The sequence below is a fragment of the Schistocerca nitens genome, chromosome 6 (assembly GCF_023898315.1).
Source record: "Schistocerca nitens isolate TAMUIC-IGC-003100 chromosome 6, iqSchNite1.1, whole genome shotgun sequence".
In the NCBI taxonomy this organism is placed as follows: Eukaryota; Metazoa; Arthropoda; class Insecta; order Orthoptera; family Acrididae; genus Schistocerca; species Schistocerca nitens.
In genome coordinates, this window is record NC_064619.1 from 591,488,927 (window position 1) to 591,510,652 (window position 21,726).

General features: G+C 44.8%; 1 protein-coding gene across 1 annotated transcript in view; it reads left to right on the forward strand.

Annotated features, from left to right (window-relative positions):
- The first annotated feature begins 835 nt into the window (after positions 1 to 835).
- Positions 836 to 21,726, forward strand: part of LOC126263511 (lachesin-like) — a 385,251-nt gene continuing 364,360 nt past the window's right edge. The window contains exon 1 of the mRNA XM_049960604.1: positions 836 to 959. The gene's annotated coding sequence lies outside the window, so the exon portion shown is untranslated. The remainder of the gene's footprint in view (positions 960 to 21,726) is intronic.

The following is a 21,726-nucleotide window of genomic DNA, read 5'->3' on the forward strand; positions in this document are numbered from 1 at the left end:
ACATTGGAAGCGTGTATTCGTCATCGCCATACTGGCGTATCACCCGACGTGATGGTATAGGTTGCCACTGGTTACACGTCTCGGTCACCTCTGGTTCGCATTGACGGTACTTTGAATAGTGGACATTACATTTCAGATGTGTTACCACCCGTGGCTCTACCCTTTATTCGATCCCTGCGATACCCTACATTTCGGCAGGATAATACACGACCGCATGTTGCAGGTCCTGTACGGGCCTTTATGGATACAGAAAATGTTCGACTGCTGCCTTGGCCAGCACATTCTCCAGATCTCTCAGCTATTGAAAACGTCTGGTCAATGGTGGCCGAGCAACTGGCTCGTCACAATACGCCAGTCACTAGTCTTGACGAACTGTGGTATCGTGTTGAAGGTGCATGGGTAGCTGTACCTGTACACACCATCCAAGCTCTGTCTGACTCAGTGCCCAGGCGTATCAAGGCCGTTATTACGGCCAGAGGTGGCTGTTCTGGGTACTGATTTCTCAGGATGTATGCACCCAAATTGCGTGAAAATGTAATTACATGTCAGTTCTGGTATAATATATTTGTCCAATGAATACGCAGTGTAGGAATTTTAATGGCCAGTAGTGTATTAGTGGGCTGAGTGGTCGGACCTCTCGACAAGTGGGCGATCCAGAGTTAGGCGAGTGGGCCGCAGCGGCGGCTACGTCACGGCGGCCGCCACGGCGCACGCGCGCTCCCGCCGGCCAGCGTCCCGAGCCGGGGCGGCGGCGTCCGCGACGGCGGCGTCGGCGTCGGCGGCGGCGCCTCCGGCTGCAGTTGGCCCGCTCGCAGCGGCGCGTGCACACCTCGCCCCCCACTCAGCACAGGCTGGCCCGCGCCGCAGACACGCCGCCCACCGCCGCCCACGCCGCCGCCTCATGGGGCGACACGGCCCGCGCCGGCACCGGGGCCTACCGGCATCGCCTGCTCCACGAGGTAACCTGCCGCCAGCCACACGGCGTCCTCACCGGCGACCGATAACAATGTGTTGCGGCGACGGACTGGATAAGAAACAAATCCACCCTGCGGTTATTCACCGTCTGACGGTTGCCGTTCTCGGCTCCAAGTAGTTACTCTTCGAGGGTTTATGGCAATAAACTTTCCACGTCAACATAATACGTACAACTAAGGTAGGCAATGAAAACCTTGAAATTCCATTTTGTCAAATTTCACAGAAGCAAAAATGGATTCTCAAAAATTATCTAAAGTAATAAAAGATAATTTTCCTACTTGTGTAGCTGTATAGTACAAGCCTGCAATTTCAAATCTCTTTTTAATTACGGAATTACTGGTCACTGGAATTACTAGGTTTTCACTGACAGATGAAGTTACGAGGTTTTCATTGTCTACCGTGGATAAACTGGTCCACAACTTCTGTGTATATCATGGTCAAATAATCACTTCATTTCATGATTTAGCTGTTAGCAATTTCCCCCTGGGCATTGTCAAGATACAGACATTCTGATCAGGGGCCGATATGCAGAGTGTGGTATTTGAAGAAATACTTCAGAGCCACGATCCCATTGCAGTATTAATTTTGAATTGATGAACAGATTCAGCAGTACTTTGCTGCATCTTCGGATCTTATCTTTTTCAAAATCATGCTATATATTTTGATAATACTGAAAATTTAAATAGTATGGAGATGGAAACTCTATCAGCAGTCGATCACAACGAGTCAGCATGTCATTAATAAAATGGTTCAAATGGCTCTGAGCACTATGAGACTCAACATATGAGGTCATCAGTTCTCTATAACTTAGACCTACTTAAACCTAACTAACCTAAGAATATCAGACACATCCATGCCCGCGGCAGGATTCGAACCTGCGACCGTAGCGGTCGCGCGGTTCCAGACTGAAGCGCCTAGAAACGCTCGGCCTCACCGGCCGGCTGTCATTAATAAAAACAGTATTTACAATAATGATGCCTCGCAGCTTTCGCCGATTACGTGCGACCACACACATGCCCGAGAGAGTATGCGAAAGACGAGCATGTGTGTCATGCCGCGCGTAATCGGCGAAAGCTGCATTGCATCATTATTGTAAATACTGTTTTTACTAACGAGATACTGATTGGTAGTAATCTACATGCTGGGAAAACTTGCATCTCCAAACAGTTTAAATTTTCAGCATTGTCAAAGTATATGACGGAATATTGAAAAAGGTGAAATTTCTAAGATGACAGTAAAGCACAGTTGAAGCTGTTCATCAATTCAAAATAAACATCTAAAGGCGATCTTGGTTCTGAAGTATCTATTCAGATATTACTACCCCTGTTACTTCAATCACAGTAAAAAATTGTATCCTAAAGCTTCTTAAACTCCACACATCTGTGTAAAGGAAGCAACTTCTGATGACATATTTAACAGTTTTGCCAAGCAATTTAGTTATGCTCACAGATGTTACTGAAATTCAAATTTGGTCCTATGGAACAAATGGGAGTAAAAAAATAAAGTGAAATAAAATCTATCTCTGACGTGGACTACGTGCGCCCTTAACTACCACGGTTGTAAGAAACCTCTATTTAGAACGCCATCATTTGTTCCTTCCTACAGGTAGATGTGTGGTATATAAGTTGCTATAACATTACAGTTTCTTGCTGTGGCGCAAGTAACAGAGGTAGCTTGAGAATTTAGCTGATAGCTAAATCACGAAATAATGTGCTTCTTTCAGAATAAAAACAGCCCACGCACCAAAATGACTTCCCTCAAGACGAACATTTAATATATTTATCTTCCTGCTATCGATATGATATAAGCGATTCATCAAAGACGTGTTTATATAGCTACAGCATCAACTGCTGTCAGAAACGTTGCAGAAGTTACTTCTAGTTTCTGTCAGTATATGGACCATCTTCTGGCGCTGGGTCAAAATATTTGTTAAAGCGTTTACTTTCTGCTGTATTGCTTATATTATCCTTAACAACAAGTTACATAGGCAAGTTTCAGTGTGTCATAACATGTGCTCCAATACTTTCGCTATCCGGACAATCCCATACTTTTCGTTGCTAACTGTCAAATAGCATCATACAAAGTTATTCTTAATATTCTTTTTGACCAATGCCCGAGGATGCTCTATGTGTAGACAGAAACTAGCAGCAACTTAATAAATTTTATGACAGCAGCTGACGGTGTAATTATAAAAATATGTCTCACAGCAACTGTCTTGCAGGTGTGGAGCACCACCTTACAAAAATATTTCTTACACAAAGGCTTTCAGTTTTCTGCATAGGATTCTGGTCTACGACATATGTTTCAACTTCAAACTCACGTATTCCGAATCACCAAAATTTAAATTTCCAAAAACTTTGGTACAATTCGTAACAGTGGTCTCAATGTTAGCTTTTATAACAATGTATTCTACCTCACGGCGTGCTAGATCGTTTCCACTGCCTGTAAACAGTCGTTGTTATCGCCTTACCGGAAACTACTTACCGAACAAAGCAGTGCACCAAAATCCTAAAGTGTAAAGTTTTATTCTTGTAGTGTTAATGAAAATAAATTAGGCCTTGTTTATTGTTTATCACATCTTTATTACGACGGACGTTTCGACAAAATGTCATCTTTTGTGGCTCGCATTAATTTTGCATTTGCAACAAATTACTAATTCGTATACGAAAAGACTAGATGCAATCTTTAGCCAGCAGTAGACGTGAAATGCCCGACGTCGATGTTTCCAGTTCTCGACAGGAAACTAAATACTCAACAGCAATTGCTGTTCACACAGAGTTCTGCATCTTATCAGTTGGTTGTGAGTCGCTATTCAGAAACTACTCGTCGATACATTATTGCCCAATCTAAACAAATTTCCTATAAATAGTACGAAGGCATTTCCACAAGGAGATGTAGAACCGTTTACTTATTCATTATTAGAGGGTTTTAGCATAATATATATCCTCGATCATCTCACTTATTAATTAGAGCAGAGCACAACAATTCACAATAACAGGTATCAGACAGTCAAAAATAACTTCCTAAATCACTACTCATTGCATTACTGAAAACCACTCATCGAAGACGTACCGAACAACTGGCACCGCGCGAAATCCCAACACGGTTGTTACCATTAACATGGTTCATAACTTCTTACGTAGAATACAATGTAATAGGACGTCAGTAGGCGCTATAGAGTGCAACATTAACCCTGAGTTGTGTATAGTGTGCCTGCTGCCGGAAGTTGAACTGTGTTGTGCGGATTGGCAGTGTAACATTGTATGTTTTGTCCTCTCGTTTTCCAATCATGATTCACCTCTGGCAGCAGTGACTGTCTCAACGCTTTGAATTTCTCTATTTTACCGCTTCATTGACGACGCACTCTACGGAAGATAGTGACATGTTTTCCTGTTTCCCTTAAACTATGAGTAAATGAGACATTTAGAATTTTTTTTTGTCTAATTCGACACCGGGGGGATTTTCTGCCACTTCTTTCATACTTTGGTGTTGTTGAAACAAAACAAAACTAAACTCCCCCCGATCAGGCCATGAAGCCCCAGCAGTACCGGCCGCCGCCGTTTCATCCTAAGCCTGTAAGCGTCATTGGATGCGGATATGGAGGGGCATGTGGTCAGCACACCACTCTCCTGGTCGTATGTCAGTTTCCGAGACCGGAGCCGAAACTTCTCAACCAAGTAGCTCCTCAGTTTGCCTCACAAGGACTGAGTGCACCCCGCTTGCCAACAACACTCGACAGACCGGATGGTCACCCGTCCAAGTACTAGCCCAGCCCGACAGCGCTTAACATTGGTGAACTGACGGGAACCTGTGTTACAGTTGCGGCAAGACCGCAGTAAAATAATAACGATCTGCTTACAAACCACTCTGTCCCTTTTTCTGTTTGTGCCCAGTTGCAGAGCTTCTAGAGAAATGAACAACACACAACAATGGGTTGCGAGAGGAGGATTCGTATGCCAATACGTTCGCTGTTAAGTTAAATGTATTAAAATTAAGTTCCAGTCTGACATCTTGTTTGCCTGATAGTATGTTACCGTGGTCTCCTTATCTACATATCTGGCCTTTGCTGCTGACTACTGATCTGTCAAGTAATGTGTTATTTTGCGGCCGCTTCCTTTGAAATCGGTATATAAACTAATATCTTCTTCTCTTTATTTCAAGCAGTAGGCGAGCCACTTTTTCCGGCGACAGGAAGCCCTTTCCATCGGTTCATTGGTCTTACAAAGTCTGTTTTACCATTCGGCCTGTATGGTAAAAATTCTTTAGTTATGCTTCATTCAGGAGCGAGAGCCGTCTTTATTTATGTTCCTAGTTTCTACCATCTGTTTTAGAAAATGTTCAGTTATCTCCACACATAGTGGCTTTTAAATCCATCCAGTCCCACGAAGCTATCCATCTATTTCAGGAACGTCATTTCTGATCTTACTGAGGTTTTTAGAAATCATGTGACGGGTCTCTGAAGTGCAAAGCAAAACTTGCACCACCCATCACATTCTAAAATTTCAGTTTTCTATTCAGTAGTTCTATGATCTAGGGTTGTTTTTGTTCGGACTGAATATTTGCCTCCAAAAGCCTTGCGCTTTTGTGCAGAAATTTTGCTGTAACCTCTTGCACCTCTCCAGCAGATCTGTTTAACGAAATGCTCCGATCTCTGAGAGCTAAACTGCTACCCCCCCCCCCCCCTCCCTCCCTCCCGTTTCATCAGCAAAGAAGAACTTTAAAATGTAAGATTTCTTCCTTTTGAGACCAAAGTGTGTCTCCATTAATTTAACTCTGAACTTGAGGCAACGAAAATACAGCCAGAGAACAGTCATAAACACAAGGGGAAGGATAAATTTACGTGCAAACTCGATAGTATAAGAATAATAACCAAGAGGTAACTGAATTTTAAATTCACAACACTTTATTACATAACTTTACGATAATTAAATACCTGCAAGTGAAAACCATGTGCTTCAAACGGGCACAACGCAGCCCCTGGCCCCAAACTATGCCGACAGCGGCTGCCTGAAGTATCACGAACAGTCAGGTTACATTTGGTACAGATAACTTCTAAAACAAGAAACGAACTCATTACTCGTGGACATGTCCGAAAGAACAGATACCATATCCATATACGTATATAGTTCTGACAGTACCGGCCATGACCCTCCTCTTCTGTGCGGAAGCACACATATTACCCGAACTCTCACGGGACTTGGTTAGAATGTCTTCCACGAGTAATGAGTGTGTTGGGTAGGGACACTACGAATGTAGTGTGTGGACATGTAAGGTGAGAATTTGAGTCTCACGGGAGGCGTGCCCAAGATAGTCCCTGCAGTCGCACTATCGTCTGTGCCCTCGGTGGCTCAGTTGGATTAGAGCTTCTGCCATGTAAGCGGGAGATCGCACGTTCGAGTCCCGGTCGGGGCACACATTTTCACCTGTTCACGTTGACATATATCAACGCCCGTCAGCAGCTGAGGGTATTAATATATAATTCTAATTTCGTGACCATATCGGTTCGATCGTATACGACTGGAAAACACTGACCTGGTCAGATGAGTCCCGATTTCATTTGGTAAGAGCTGATGGTAGGGTTAATGTGTGCCGCATACCCCACGAGGCCATAGAGCCAAGTTGTGAACAAGGCACTGTGCAAGCTGGTTGTGGCTCCACAATGCTCTGGGCGGTGTTTATATGGAATGGACTGGGTTTTCTTGTCCAACTGAACGTTTCATTGACTGGAAATGCTTATGTTCGGCTACTTGGAGACCATTTGCAGCCATTCGTGGGGTTCATGTTCCCAAACTATGGAATTTTTATGAATGACAATGCGCCATGTCACCGGGACACATTTATTCGCGACTGGTCTGGAGAACGTACTGGACAGTGCGAGGGAGTGAAATGGCCAGCCGGATTGCCCGACACGCATCTCATCGAACAATTATGGGACACCCAGCACCTGTAACACTTCCGTTGTTATGGACGGCTGTGGAGGCAGTATGGCTCAGAATTTCTGCAGAGAACTTCCAGCGACTTCAATTATTCAAAAACAGTCTTAATCGCATTTATTATTACTATACCGCCAACCGGTTTCAACCCGACGTAGGGGTCATCTTCTGGGCGTTTACACCATTGGTCGACTGCTGGTGGTGTCACTCCTGTCTACATAACGGCAGGAAACTATCTGTAGACAGGAGTGACACCACCAACAGTCGATCATTGGTGTAAACGCCCAGAAGATGACCCCTACGTCGGGTTGAAACCGGTTGGCGGTATAGTAATAATAAATGCGATTAAGACTGTTTTTGAATAATTGATTAATCATACTAATCGCTGCTTCATCTCCACAACCATGTCCAAAAATTCCAGCGACTTGTTGAGCCCATGCCGAGTTGCTGCACTACGCTGGGCAAACGGAGTTTCGCCACGGTATTGGAAGGCATCTCATGACTTTTCGCAGGTTCGAATCCTGCCTCGGGCATGGATGTGTGTGATGTCCTTAGGTTAGTGAGGTTTAAGTAGTTCTAAGTTCTAGGGGACTGATGACCACAGATGTTAAGTCCCATAGTGCTCAGAGCCATTTTTTTTTTACTTTTCGCACCTCAGTGTAAAGGTTCTTAGCATCCACCGTATACCACTTTTGCTAGTCGCTCAATGCCGCCGCCTAATGCCGCTCAGCTCACTGCGACGTGGAGCTTCAGGTCATACCAGGCGCTGTATCTCCACGGTAGCCTGTGCACCGCCAGCTGGTAACACGTGACGCTGAGGAGGCACTCTTCCACTGATGCAGCTGCCAGGCATCACATTTCCAACACAACTGCACGTGTAGACATTGCTGGATCTCCATTGCTGTCTACCACAACTACTAAAGTACACTTCGGCACCACATCAACTAGTGCCTACCGTAAACTGAAATTCGAGCGTAGCACAGCAAATCTCTGTGTGTCAACCGTCACATTCAGCAGCCCGTGCTAGAAATCCACAGTTTCCAGTCTGTCTTTTCCTCCCTAAAGCTTGTGAGCTCCACACCCGTCACCTATCGGCGAGCAGCACATGGCGGTTGGAAAGCAACACTCTCTGGAATCCACTACGGACCGTCAGTGCCACCTCTATTGGATGATAATCGCTCAACATCAACAAACAACGCTGTATTAAAGAGAATTCTTTCATTTAATTCCCGGTCATGGTCTGAACTTCCGTTAAGTAATGATAACTTCTATATCGAGTTCGATACCGCGTAGGGACGCTGATGTTTCCCCGTTCTACACTCCTGGAAATTGAAATAAGAACACCGAGAATTCATTGTCCCAGGAAGGGGAAACTTTATTGACACATTCCTGGGGTCAGATACATCACATGATCACACTGACAGAACCACAGGCACATAGACACAGGCAACAGAGCATGCACAATGTCGGCACTAGTACAGTGTATATCCACCTTTCGCAGCAATGCAGGCTGCTATTCTCCCATGGAGACGATCGTAGAGATGCTGGATGTAGTCCTGTGGAACGGCTTGCCATGCCATTTCCACCTGGCGCCTCAGTTGGACCAGCGTTCGTGCTGGACGTGCAGACCGCGTGAGACGACGTTTCATCCAGTCCCAAACATGCTCAATGGGGGACAGATCCGGAGATCTTGCTGGCCAGGGTAGTTGACTTACACCTTCTAGAGCACGTTGGGTGGCACGGGATACATGCGGACGTGCATTGTCCTGTTGGAACAGCAAGTTCCCTTGCCGGTCTAGGAATGGTAGAACGATGGGTTCGATGACGGTTTGGATGTACCGTGCACTATTCAGTGTCACCTCGACGATCACCAGTGGTGTACGGCCAGTGTAGGAGATCGCTCCCCACACCATGATGCCGGGTGTTGGCCCTGTGTGCCTCGGTCGTATGCAGTCCTGATTGTGGCGCTCACCTGCACGACGCCAAACACGCATACGACCATCATTGGCACCAAGGCAGAAGCGACTCTCATCGCTGAAGACGACACGTCTCCATTCGTCCCTCCATTCACGCCTGTCGCGACACCACTGGAGGCGGGCTGCACGATGTTGGGGCGTGAGCGGAAGACGGCCTAACGGTGTGCGGGACCGTAGCGCAGCTTCATGGAGACGGTTGCGAATGGTCCTCGCCGATACCCCAGGAGCAACAGTGTCCCTAATTTGCTGGGAAGTGGCGGTGCGGTCCCCTACGGCACTGCGTAGGATCCTACGGTCTTGGCGTGCATCCGTGCGTCGCTGCGGTCCGGTCCCAGGTCGACGGGCACGTGCACCTTCCGCCGACCACTGGCGACAACATCGATGTACTGTGGAGACCTCACGCCCCACGTGTTGAGCAATTCGGCGGTACGTCCACCCGGCCTCCCTCATGCCCACTATACGCCCTCGCTCAAAGTCCGTCAACTGCACATACGGTTCACGTCCACGCTGTCGCGGCATGCTACCAGTGTTAAAGACTGCGATGGAGCTCCGTATGCCACGGCAAACTGGCTGACACTGACGGCGGCGGTGCACAAATGCTGCGCAGCTAGCGCCATTCGACGGCCAACACCGCGGTTCCTGGTGTGTCCGCTGTGCCGTGCGTGTGATCATTGCTTGTACAGCCCTCTCGCAGTGTCCGGAGCAAGTATGGTTGGTCTGACACACCGGTGTCAATGTGTTCTTTTTTTCCATTTCTAGGAGTGTAGTTCCTTCAACACGGCCCCACGTCCATTCAGCCTGCTATCGCCAGAGTAAAGGAGACGTTTCCCGTGGGTGTAAAGCGGCCCATACCCTCCCCATGCTAAGGCCGTGGCGAGGATAGGCTGCGCTGTACCCGCAGTCAGCCCAATAGCCCGTTCATAGTCTTGCACAGCTGACATTACTTTTCTTTAAAGTAAATACTAAAATGTTTAGGGGATAAACTATTTCACTGACGTCCTCCTTGCTCGTTACGGGGGGTTGACAAAAATATGGAAACAAAAAATATTACTATGCGAAATACGGTGCAAAGCGACCGCGTGCTAAACAGCTTCTACTCGTCACGGAGTAGATAAATACAGGTCCTTTATCGTTTTCAAGGAAATCTTGTAATATTCTTTTTGCAAAATCGTGGCAGGTTCAGCTCACGGAGATGAAAATGGATAGCGGTCACAAAGGTAGACCACAAAGGCTCAGTAAAGTTGAGGCCTGGTGACTACGATGGGTTGGTGGTGGGGGGTGGGGGGTGGGGGGTGGGGGGGTGGTGGGTGGTAAGAGGTGGGATGCGATGCTATTCTCGTGCTCACAAAACCAGTCCTGGACGATATGATCTATGGGAACACATGCTCTGTCGCCTTGGAACACAGCATCACAATTTGGGAACCAACATTGTACCGTCAGATGGACCTGATCAACCAAAATAGTCACATAATTGTTTGCATTAAAGCAACCTTGCGGGGCAACCAATCGACCCACAGTATACGACGATATGGTTGCCCCAATGTTTCACTCTTGCGACGGTAACTTGATCAGAAGTTGGAAACATATCAACAAGAATCATCCGACTAGATGACTCTTCCATTAATTGTAGCACAGGTTTCATGGTTTCGGTACCACGTTTTCCTCTTACGGCCCTTTACGTGACTAATCAATGGTTTCGGAATTTCAGCTCGCCCGGCAATAATAAATCTGATTATGTTCGGTCACGTCATTTTATACTCATAACATTTTTTCCGTCATGAATTTCAGTATTTTTTAAAGAAACCAATATGAAAATCAAATAATTTGAAATCCTGCTAAACCGGTCCATTTGAGTCTTGTGATGCCTCTTACGTCATTGGCTAACATGCTCCTCCTACTCTCATAAATCTCATTAACAGTGATATCCTGTTTCAGAATTTATGTTTCGTGGTAATGAGCTACAAATCTCGTGTAGTACAACACTGTAAAAATACAGTCACAAAAACTCCCGAAAAATTGTTTTTACGTGTTAAGAGAATGAGAAGAAGCGTAAAATACGGTTGCAGCTTGCTCGTACACTTCCAAATGAGACAGTGGTCGCTATGCGTGTTTATTTCTGTGAGGATCATTTTGATGTAAGTAAACACTTCACACGAACACATTATCGCTTTCATCGTAATGGGTAGCGTGCTGATTTTCAACGCAATATATTGAAGATCCTCATTCGGAGCATTTTTTCGTCTCTCTTCGTTTAATACTTTTTACTACTGTCTCGTTAAGTTTACTTTATTCGTAATACAGATACGCAAGAGCTTTATACTTTACATTCTGTTTCATTTTACACCTGACCATTTGAGATGAATCACTAGGATGGTCTTAAGGAACTGTATTTCTTACCTGTAACAATTTCTGACTACATTATTCTTTCCAAGTAAGACAATAATTTGCCACTTCCAATAGCATGTCGTGAAGCTGTATGACTTTGACAAAAAGAAAAAAAATTGACACTGTTGGGAATTTATGGGGAAATGTGATAAGACCAGATCATTACGATAAAATGAAAGTTGCTCCTGCTTAAGCACCTTTGAAGCAGGAGTTAAGTATGCAGTAGTACAACAGGTATTTTAAGGTTATACAGCGTCAGCTGAGTGATTAATAGACGTAATTTCTGGTGGTTTAAATTAATGATCTGGAGGAACAGAAAAACTGGAATGTGTAAAGCTGTTGAGGTCGAATACGATGACTCCCTGCAGTATATCGATTCCGAGACAGCATGTTGGTTTCAACAACATGTTGGCTTCATGAAATAAAAAAGTATGTAGGAAAAAATAAGATAAATACTGAAGAAACTACCGACAGGTGTTTAGGGAAAAAAGTAATGAATACGGAAGGATTCCAAAGTAGAAGAGTGAAAAAAAATCTGAGAATAAGTAGTCAGAAAGAAAAAGAAAAAAAGAAAAAAATAATGAACAGATAAACGTGCGGCTGGTCCAGGCGGAGGTTCGAGTCCTCCCTCGGGCATGGGTGTGTGTGTTTGCCCTTAGGATAATATAGGTTAAGTAGTGTGTAAGCTTAGGGACTGATGACCTTAGCAGTTAAGTCCCATAAGATTTCACACACATCTGAACATTTTTTTTAAACAGATAAACGAATACTGAAGAAAAGAAGAGAATAACGAATAGGGAACTGCAATTGGCACGTGGTCTTTAGCTGCGCCATCCGCAAAAATATCACTGTTATTAGTTTACATTTTCTAGTCTCCTTTATTTCATTATCTCATTCTCGGCCATCTCATTCTATATTCTTAAGGCGTAATATCCTTATGAACCCCAATGTGCAGCATTCGCAGAACTTTTCTTCCAATTAATTATACTCTTTGCATTCGCGGCAGTTATTTGTACCCCAAAAAAAATGGTTCAAATGGCTCTGATCACTATGGGACTTAACATCTGAGGTCATCAGTCCCCAAGAACTTAGAACTACTTAAACATAACTAATCTAAGGACATCACACACATCCATGCCCGAGGCACGATTCGAACCTACGACCGTACCGGTCGCGCGGTTCCAAACTGAAGCGCCTAGAACCGCTCGGCCACTGTGGCCGGCATTCGTTCCCCACGTAATACCAGTTTTACTGACATCATTTTGGCCTCTCTTGCGTCGTAAGTCACAAGCGTAATTGTTTAATGTAAGTAACTCCGATGTCATTTGTGAATTGTTACATCGTGTTTGTGTTTTCATTACGGTGATAGTAGAAAGGGACACAATAACACCCAGTGCGAATTGTACCATACAATCTGCAGAGTCTAGTGTTGCCATCCGATGGAAGGATCACCATTAGCTTAGTCGCAATACCACACTCTATGAGTCATCGAGGACAGGTTGATAATTTCATCCAGGGACTTGCCCACAGTATAATGATCAGAAAGTTTACGGTACAGCATCACCGCTCCTCTTCTAGACCAAATGCCTGGCGTGCAAAACTTAAGGACGAAAGTAACTTGTGCATAATGTGGCACTCCGCAAGTAACATTAATGTCTCGTAAAAGGCGGGACATGGCTCTTAAGAAGGGTGTGTGATTACCAGGACAGCAACGCATGCTCGCCACAAGATTGGTAAGCAGTTATTGTCGTAGTGCGTTCCATTTGTTCACCAGCGTGGATGACAACTGCTGGCCGGCCGCTGTGGCCGAGCGGTCCTAGGCGCTTCAGTCCGGAACCGCATTTCTGCTACGGTCGCAGGTTCGAATCCTGCCTCGGGCACGGATGTGTGTGATGTCCTCAGGTTAGTTAGGTTTAAGTAGTTATAAGTTCTAGGGGACTGATGACCTCAGATGTTAAGTACCATAGAGCTCAGAGCCATTTGAACCATTTGACAAGTGTTGGATGACCGTTGGTGTGTGTGGATGTGCTGCAGTCCGTCTCTCCAACGCATCTCACTCGTGCTCGGTAGGATTTAAGTCTGGGGAATGGTAGGACACTCCATTCATCGAATATACTCTCCATCCAAGAATTCCTCCACCTGCTCAATTCGACGAGGTCTCGCATTGTCATCCATACGAATGAAGTCAGGATCGAACACACCCCTGAAAAGACGCACTTGGGGAAGGAGTATGGGGTCACAATAACGTTGACTGTTGGGTGTACCCTTTTCAAAGATATGGAGGTTAGTATTGTGCCTTCCCACACCATGACACCTGGGCTACCAATAAGATCACGTTCGGCAGTGTACCAGAGTGCAATACATATTTCCACCTCTCGACAAATGATGGTACGTAATGCAACCAGAAACTCTGTCGAAGGTGATCATTCTGATGGTCCAAGTGTTATGGTCCGGGGAGGGAAAATATATCATGATTGTATTGGACACCGAATCTTTGAACACGGTACACTCACAAATCAATATCATTGTGAAACTGTGCTCCTTCCGCATGTGCGTCTTTGCAGAGGTACATTCAAACCTGGCTTCATTATTGTGGATGACAACGCACGAGCACTTCGAATGCCCATGTGAAGAAGCTTTTGAAACGAGAGGATATTCGACGAATGGAGTGGCCTGGCCATTCCTTCGACTTAAACCCCATTGATCACAAGTAGGACGCCTGGGAAAGAGTATTGCAGCACGTCCAGATGCACCGACTACCAACCAGCAGTTGTGAACCGCTCTGGTGGAGAAGTGAAAAGGCCTACCACAAGATCTCCATACCAACCGCCCGCCCTGATAGCTGAGTGGTCAGCGTGACGGATTGCCGTCCTAGGGGCCCGGGTTCGATTCCCGGCTGGGTCGGGGATTTTCTTGGCTCAGGAATTCGGTGTTGTGCTGCCTTCATCATCATTTCATCCCCATCCGGCGCAAAAATCGCCCAAGGCGGCCGGACCTGCCCCGCAAGGAGGCTCCCTGCCAATGATGCCAACGCTCATTTCCATTTTCCATACCAACCTTGAGGCGAGGCCTCTTAATAACCATGTCCCGACGTCTTTTATGCCGAGGGAACCATCACAAATCACGGTGCCTTCACTGTACGTACTGTGTTTGGACCGACTATCGTTTCTGTTCGTCTCTTTGAGTATTGCTTTCAGTTATATTCTGTGCAATAATGTAGCAGTTCTTCATATGTACGGTTCAAATCTTATCGAGTTGCTCGGCAGTGACATATCATGCGACATTTGTTTTCGTCTTGAAGTTTTGCCCATCAGAGTAGTTTGGGATGAAAAATCCCTGCGTGTAGATACAGCGCTTCCATTCCGTACCAGCATCTGCACTCACAGTAATGAGAGTATCACGTATACGCAACATTTCGTTTATTTGTATGATGTACTCTAACATCTATATTTCCCCAATTTTTTGTCCCCTAGTACCATGGGAGTTACTTCCTGATGTATCGTGATCAGCCATCGCACCATTTCTTCTAGCCAGTGTTGTCCACACAACTATCTCCTCACCGCTGCGGAGAATCTCCTCACTTCTTATCTTATCTCTCCACTTAATTTACAGCATTCTTCTGTAACACTACATCTCAAACAACTCGATTCTGTTTTTCCCCTGATGGGCGTAATATCTAATATGAACAGCCATAGCCCTTAGACTCTCATTTCGGTTTTATTTACCGCTTTGCAGCATACAGTGTTTAGAAACTTGTCATATTTCCTCCGATTTATTCTAATTCTGTTACTTTCATCGTTGGCTTTTGCGTGCTGTTATTGTCTGACGACTGGCTCGACGCAACATTTTACCCTACTTTATCCTGTGTAAGTCTTTTCACGTTTGTACAATTACTTTAACCTACGTCCACTTGAACCTACTTGCCGTAGTCAGACTCTACCCCCTCTACAATTCTGACACCAACGCTTCACTCCATTATCAAATTAACGCAAATCCGTCACATGGAAAACGTTAAATTTACACCACTGTTACCCAATTTACGACGGTCTTTCATCTGTCGTACACAATTACTGTTATTCGTGCTTTTTTATTACATCCCCGCTGAACAAGCAGTTTCATAGACATAATTATGATAATGGTGTGAGCGACAGTGAAATGTTTTATAGTGACAAACATAGCCTCAGGTGGTTGTGACTCAGATATTACATCACCGGTAAATGCAAAACACTACGAGGACTCCACTCCTGCTAGTTATATAACTGGGTAGCATTTGACTTCAGTTTCATTTGTTACGAGAAATATGCGATTGGAGAAAACATAAGAGCCCGGTGCACCGACGGTGCAATGTAGGTATATATTGTAGCGCTGGAAAATAAATAACGATGACGTGTGAAAATAATTAAATAGTTTAATAAACACAGTACGCGGATAATATAAACATTAGAAGCCAGTTCATCGCATACGTTACCTAACTGACTCCGGTGCAGGAAACGATGAGTATTAGTACAGGCTGATTCGTCAAACCGTAGAATGAAGATGACGATTAAGAAGTGTTCTGGAGTTATTAATAATGTTGTTTTACAGAGCGATGGCGACGTTTCGGAAAGCACATCCTCTCACCCCCATAGCAATCGAGACCTATAAGATATTCTTGGTGATATAGAAGCCGGTTCAGCTGTATTTAATCGTTGTGTTATCAGATCACAAGCGGTTTCGTGGCATCGAAACTACTTCCTCGTGACGAGTAACTAATCCGTAAGAGTTAAGTAGCTTGGAATGTGGAAGCCACCATATGTTGTCAGACCAAATTAATAAACCTCTAATGGCGGTACATCAGTGAAACAAAAGCAGTCGAGCGTACAGGTCCAAGTCTAAATGGTCGGCGGCGCCAAACTCCAGTCCAGCTGACTACGATCTACGAAAGGTACAGGTGCTAATGCGTAGGGAAAAAAACCACCTTTGTTGTTAGGAGAAGAGTTTGTGAAACTTCCCGTGGAAACTACTGTACACATCTAAAAAAAAGACGTTGTGCTTCAAGTAAATGCTTTAAATTGTTGCCTAAGAAAATTCCTCGCAGAGCATATAGTGGTTGCAAAGGAATGCAAAGTACACCTTGTGAACTGCATGCAGCTGTCGACAGGAAAAGTAAAACACAGAAAATACGGCATATAACCTACGAATTTCTTTTCCATCCGAGTCTTGAATACTTTTCGTTAGTCTGGCAACTTTACCAGATATAATCAACAGAAGACACGGAGATTAGCCGAAAATAGATGTTTCACCACGTTGACCACGACGATAAAAAAGAGAAAGCTAAGTTTTTACGGAGGCTTACCGAAGACGGCTTTACCTTACATCGTCCAACAAGGCAACAGGAAATGGAAAAGTGACGATTTACCCAAAATACGCATCCACCACTTGTCGTAAGCTGGCTTGCGGAGTATAGATGTGTCAGGAGGAATGGTTAGGGTTTCTTGATACGATAGAAACGATCATTTGAAGCATAAATCTTCATATAGACCTATTCCCTACTCCGATCTTTTCTCGAGATAGAACACATTGAATGTACATGATTACTTATTATTTGTATTATTCAATACGATGTCAAGTTTCCGCGTGTACAACAGGTAGTAAACGTTACGACGTGCGTTTTAAAAAGCACCCATTGAAGTATTTTTAAAATATTCACCTCTAAGAGTGTTCATACACGTCGCATTACAGCTGCTGTACGATTTACAATAAATGTTCCAATATTCCAACGTCAATTTCAATGCATTTGTTTATTTTTGGGAAGAACATGTTGTGTTTCTTGTCTGAGTGGCTCTGCACGTTCCCAAATGACGGCAGCCGGGTCCATGATACGACAAAGCAGTTCATCTCGCGTATTTACCTTTCGTTTGTTCACCTCATATTTCATCTGATCCTATGAACAAAAATCTGATGGCACAATGTCTCTTGATCTTGGTTGTCAGTTGATTGTACTACCACGATCAATCCAGCTGATGTAGTAAGTGCGGCTGAGATATGCCTAGCCCCTAAACAAATGTAAGTTAGGTATTTTCTGTCTCGGTAACCATTCAGGGTAGAGCGTGGGTTCCAAACGAGAGCTCCTGTTATATCGCTGAATATCGTCTATTCACCCTGAGAGACCCTGTATCATGGCGATTTAAACTTTTTCGTCTGCGTTGTCTTTCGTACAAGCGCATTTCTTTCGACACTCACTGAAAGTTAAAATGTAATTATTACTACTTTTACACACAACCGATACACAAGTTTCTAAGCGATTGTTCAGCGTTGAAACAACCCTCTTTGTTGAAAGTCTGGTGGCGTAAACTCTTACGCGCAAACAGCATCTGAAAAAGAATACTTACACTAGATACATTTCTAAGGATCTGTGACGAAAAGGGTGGATTAAGGCTCAAACTATGAAAATGAACAAAACGTAGGGAGCTTGGTTCTTTTTCTCTTTATGGTCTGATCATCGTCAGGTTCCTATTAAGACACTTCGATTGGAAAGTCATTGTCTAACGCCATTTTCCTAATATCTTTTTTTTTGCGTTTTGGCATAGACTTTCTGTTGGTTTTGATTTTTTTGTAGAGTGTCTTATTGTCTAACGGCGCCAGAACACAACCGATAGAGTTGCGCTCACCGTGTACCGTTCACAGTTTGATTGGAGTGCAGACAGCGAGTAATGAACTGTGCGCTGCACGCCTGACGAAGAATCCGCCCCCGGTAGCTGAGTGGTGGGATGGCGGCAGGAAGCGTGCTTAATCTACAAAAATCACGCTGCATGAACGTCGGTCGAGGATTACAACCGGGGGAGGAAGGCCCGCTCATCTTAGTTCCGACCATTAAATGCGACGTTCCACACGGATGTGCAGCGGACAGCAGCGGATAACTACCGACGCATATTGAAGCTGATGCGGACAATGGTGCTGTTACAGAAATTAAGAGCGTTGGATATGATTCAGAGGGTGACCTATGTTAACGTATACCTAGCACCGAGACTCACTCACGTAGCGCATGTCCTGCCTTTAACGCGCACAATGGCATCACGGATACAAGCAACTTTCGGAACCTACGTGAGTGTGGGACACCTGTTTAAGATCCGATACACAACGCTTACGCTACCACCTGGAGAGGGTGGACTTGGTCTAGTGAACGTGTATGAAAAGGCACGGGCGTTATTCGTAAGTACGATTTTCCGACAGTGGCGCGGTCAATTTCGCAATATCTCGGGTGCGTTGGCCGATGTACTAGCGCCCACTTCAATGCTGCCCCCAGTCAATGTGGGCCATATTTCACCGAAGCTGTCACATTTCAAGTCTTTTTTTTGGAGCTTAGCTATGACAGAGATTCCTTCCCAACAACACGACTACCGACGACGCGAGACGTATACCAACTCTTACTGCGCCGGTGCCCCAGGAATACCCTGGAAAAGAAGTACCCAGACAAGAACTGGCGACAGATATGGCGCGTTATACGGAACGTTTACCTCCCAACGTCGGTACGCTCAACATGGTATGTGGTGATAAATAGGAAGTACGCAACGAATCAACGGCGGCACGCGATTCATTTGGCAGACACTCCACTATGTTTAGGCTGCGCAACAGTGGACACTGATGAACATCGTTTAGTATGTAGTGGGACGGCTCCAGTGAGGCACTTGGCACAACAGATATTGGCGTTCCTGTTACGCTCCGCCCCTCACACAATTTCATCAGACACACTTTTTTTCCCCCAAGAATCTTATTTCCCGGTCCAAAAAACCAATGCGGTGACATGGGTGCGGGGAATGGTGGTGGGCTACGTATATAACGAAGCGGAAAAGGACAAAATTGATTTTTGGCATTTTCTCCTGGATGGACACACGAAGCTGCAACAGCATACGAAATATAGGCAAGATTTCGCTAATTACTTGCGACTTACATTTACCGACCCGCCGGCCAGATGGGGTGTGACGGGTGAGAGATGAGATAGACGAAGAAGCCGAGATAGACATCGATCACACTTACGGACCCTTAGTTAACTTCGAGAAGACGACCCAGTCTTACATCAACGTCTGGAGAACGAGTCGATAGATGGCTCTCTTGCTTTATCGAACGTCGGGTCGTGAGCAGATGTCGCCCCCGACACGAATTTCATTTCATTGCTACAGGAGCATGTTTCTTTTATTTGTACTATCCGCAATGTCTTCATGTCTTTCATTTGGACATTTTCAGTTTTATTCATTTCGTTGATTAATTAATTTTCTCATTAGCCACTATTTGTCAACATAGGGACTTTGTAGACACTATTTTTGCGATAGTACCACAAAATGTATGTCAGCAAAGGTGGTAAGCCTGACATCCGATTAAAAAAAAAAAAAAGATGGATAGAGCGTCTGCAAAAAAAAAAAAATGGATAGAGCGTCTGCAAAAAAAAGTAAAAAAAATGGTAGAGCACTTGCAAAGAAAAAAAATGTGGTCAGCGTGACAGACTGTCAATCCTAAGGGCCCGGGTTCGATTCCCGGCTGTGTCGGAAATTTAAAAAAAAAGAAAAAAAAAGTTGGTAGAGCACTTGCCCTCGTAAGGCAAAGGTCCCGAGTTCGAGTAAGAAAAAAAAAAAGTGGTCAGCGCGACAGAATGTCAACCCTAAAGGCCCGTGTTCGATTCCCGGCTGGGTCGGAGATTTTCTCCGCTCAGGGACTGGGTGTTTTGTTGTCCTAATGATCATCATTTCATCCCCATCGACGCGCAAGTCGCCGAAGTGGCGTCAAATCGAAAGACTTGCACCCGGCGAATGGTCTACCCGACGGGAGGCCCTAGTCACACGACATTTATTTTATTTACCTGACGAAGAAAACTAGGTCCATTGTCGAAACATTCTGTAAGGATAACATGGTTACAACTTCTAAGACCTGTACATCTTCAACTCAACAAGATAGAGTCATTGATTTTAAATACACTGAGATGACAAAAGTCATGGGATACCTCCTAATATCATGTCGGACCTTATTTCGCCCAGCGTTGTGTAACAAATCGACGTAGCATGGACTCTACAAGTCGTTGGAAGCCCCTGCAGAAATACCGAGCCTTGCTGCCTTTAGTTGTCCGTAATTGCGAAAATGTTACTGTTGTAGGATTTGTTGTACGCGAACTGACCTCTCGATTATCACCCATAAATGTTCGATGGGATTCATATCGGACGATGTGAGTGGCCAAATCATTCACTCGAACTGTACAGAATCTTCTTCAAACCAATTGCGAACCATTGTGGCCCTGTGACACTGCACACTGCCATCAAGAAAAACTCTATGGTTGTTCGGGACCTGGAGTCTATCAGTGGCTGCAAATCGTCTCCACGTAGCTAAAGAAATTTCCAGTTAGTTATCGATTCAGTTCCATGTAAACACAGCCCACGCCATTACGGAGTCATCACCAGCTTGCATAGTGCTTTGTTGTGATCCTGGGTCTGTGGCTTCGTGACTCTCTTCATAGTTTAACCCTACCATCAGTCCTCACCAAATGAAATCGGGACTCATCTGACCAGGTCACGGTTTTCCAGTCGTCTATGGTCACCAGCCCAGGAGAGGCGCTGCAGGCGATATCGAGCCGTTAGCAAAGGCACTCACGTCGCTCGTCTGCTGCCATAGCACATTAACGCCTGATTTCGCCGCACTGTCCTAATGGATACGTTCGCCGAACGTCCCACATTGATTTCAGCGGTTATTTCGCGCAATGTTGTTTGTCTGTTAGCATTGACATATCTTTGCAAACATCGCTGCTCCCGGTCGGCCACTGCTTTATCCGTGGTATGAGGCGATGCCTGAAATTTGGTATTCTCGGCACATTCTTGACATTGTGGATCTCAAAATATTGAATAACCTAAGAATTTTCGTAATGGAGTGTCCAAAGCTTCTAGCTCCAACGACCGTTCTGCGTTCAGTGTCTGCTAATTGTCGTCCTGCGGCCATAATCGCGTTGGAAACTTTTCCACATGAATCGTGTGAGTTAAACTGACAAGTCTGCAGATTCACCGCCCATTTATACCTTGTGTACGCGATACTACCACCATTTGTATGGGTGCATATCGCTAGCCCATGACTTTTGTCACCTCAGTGCAGTTTTCACGTTAAATGCCACGTCTCACAGTCGTCAGTAAAAACTGTTAATGCACACGCATTATAAATTTTCAGATTCAGAAGCATCGGAAAGTGTGATTTTTCCACTTTCAGTTCTTTCTTTTGGTATCTGTACTGCTATAGTAGTCATCACTTCAGCTGTAACAAATTCCAGTAGTCACTCATCTTTTCATTTGAAAATATGATAGCAAATAGCTAGGTTTCAAGACCATTCTCAGCGAATGAAGGAATATTTCCAGATAGTGAAGGCTGTCCAGAGCGCAATTTTTAGGAGTCTAAAATGACAAAATATTGAAAATAAATTTGGATAAAGCACAACTTGCATTATCTGG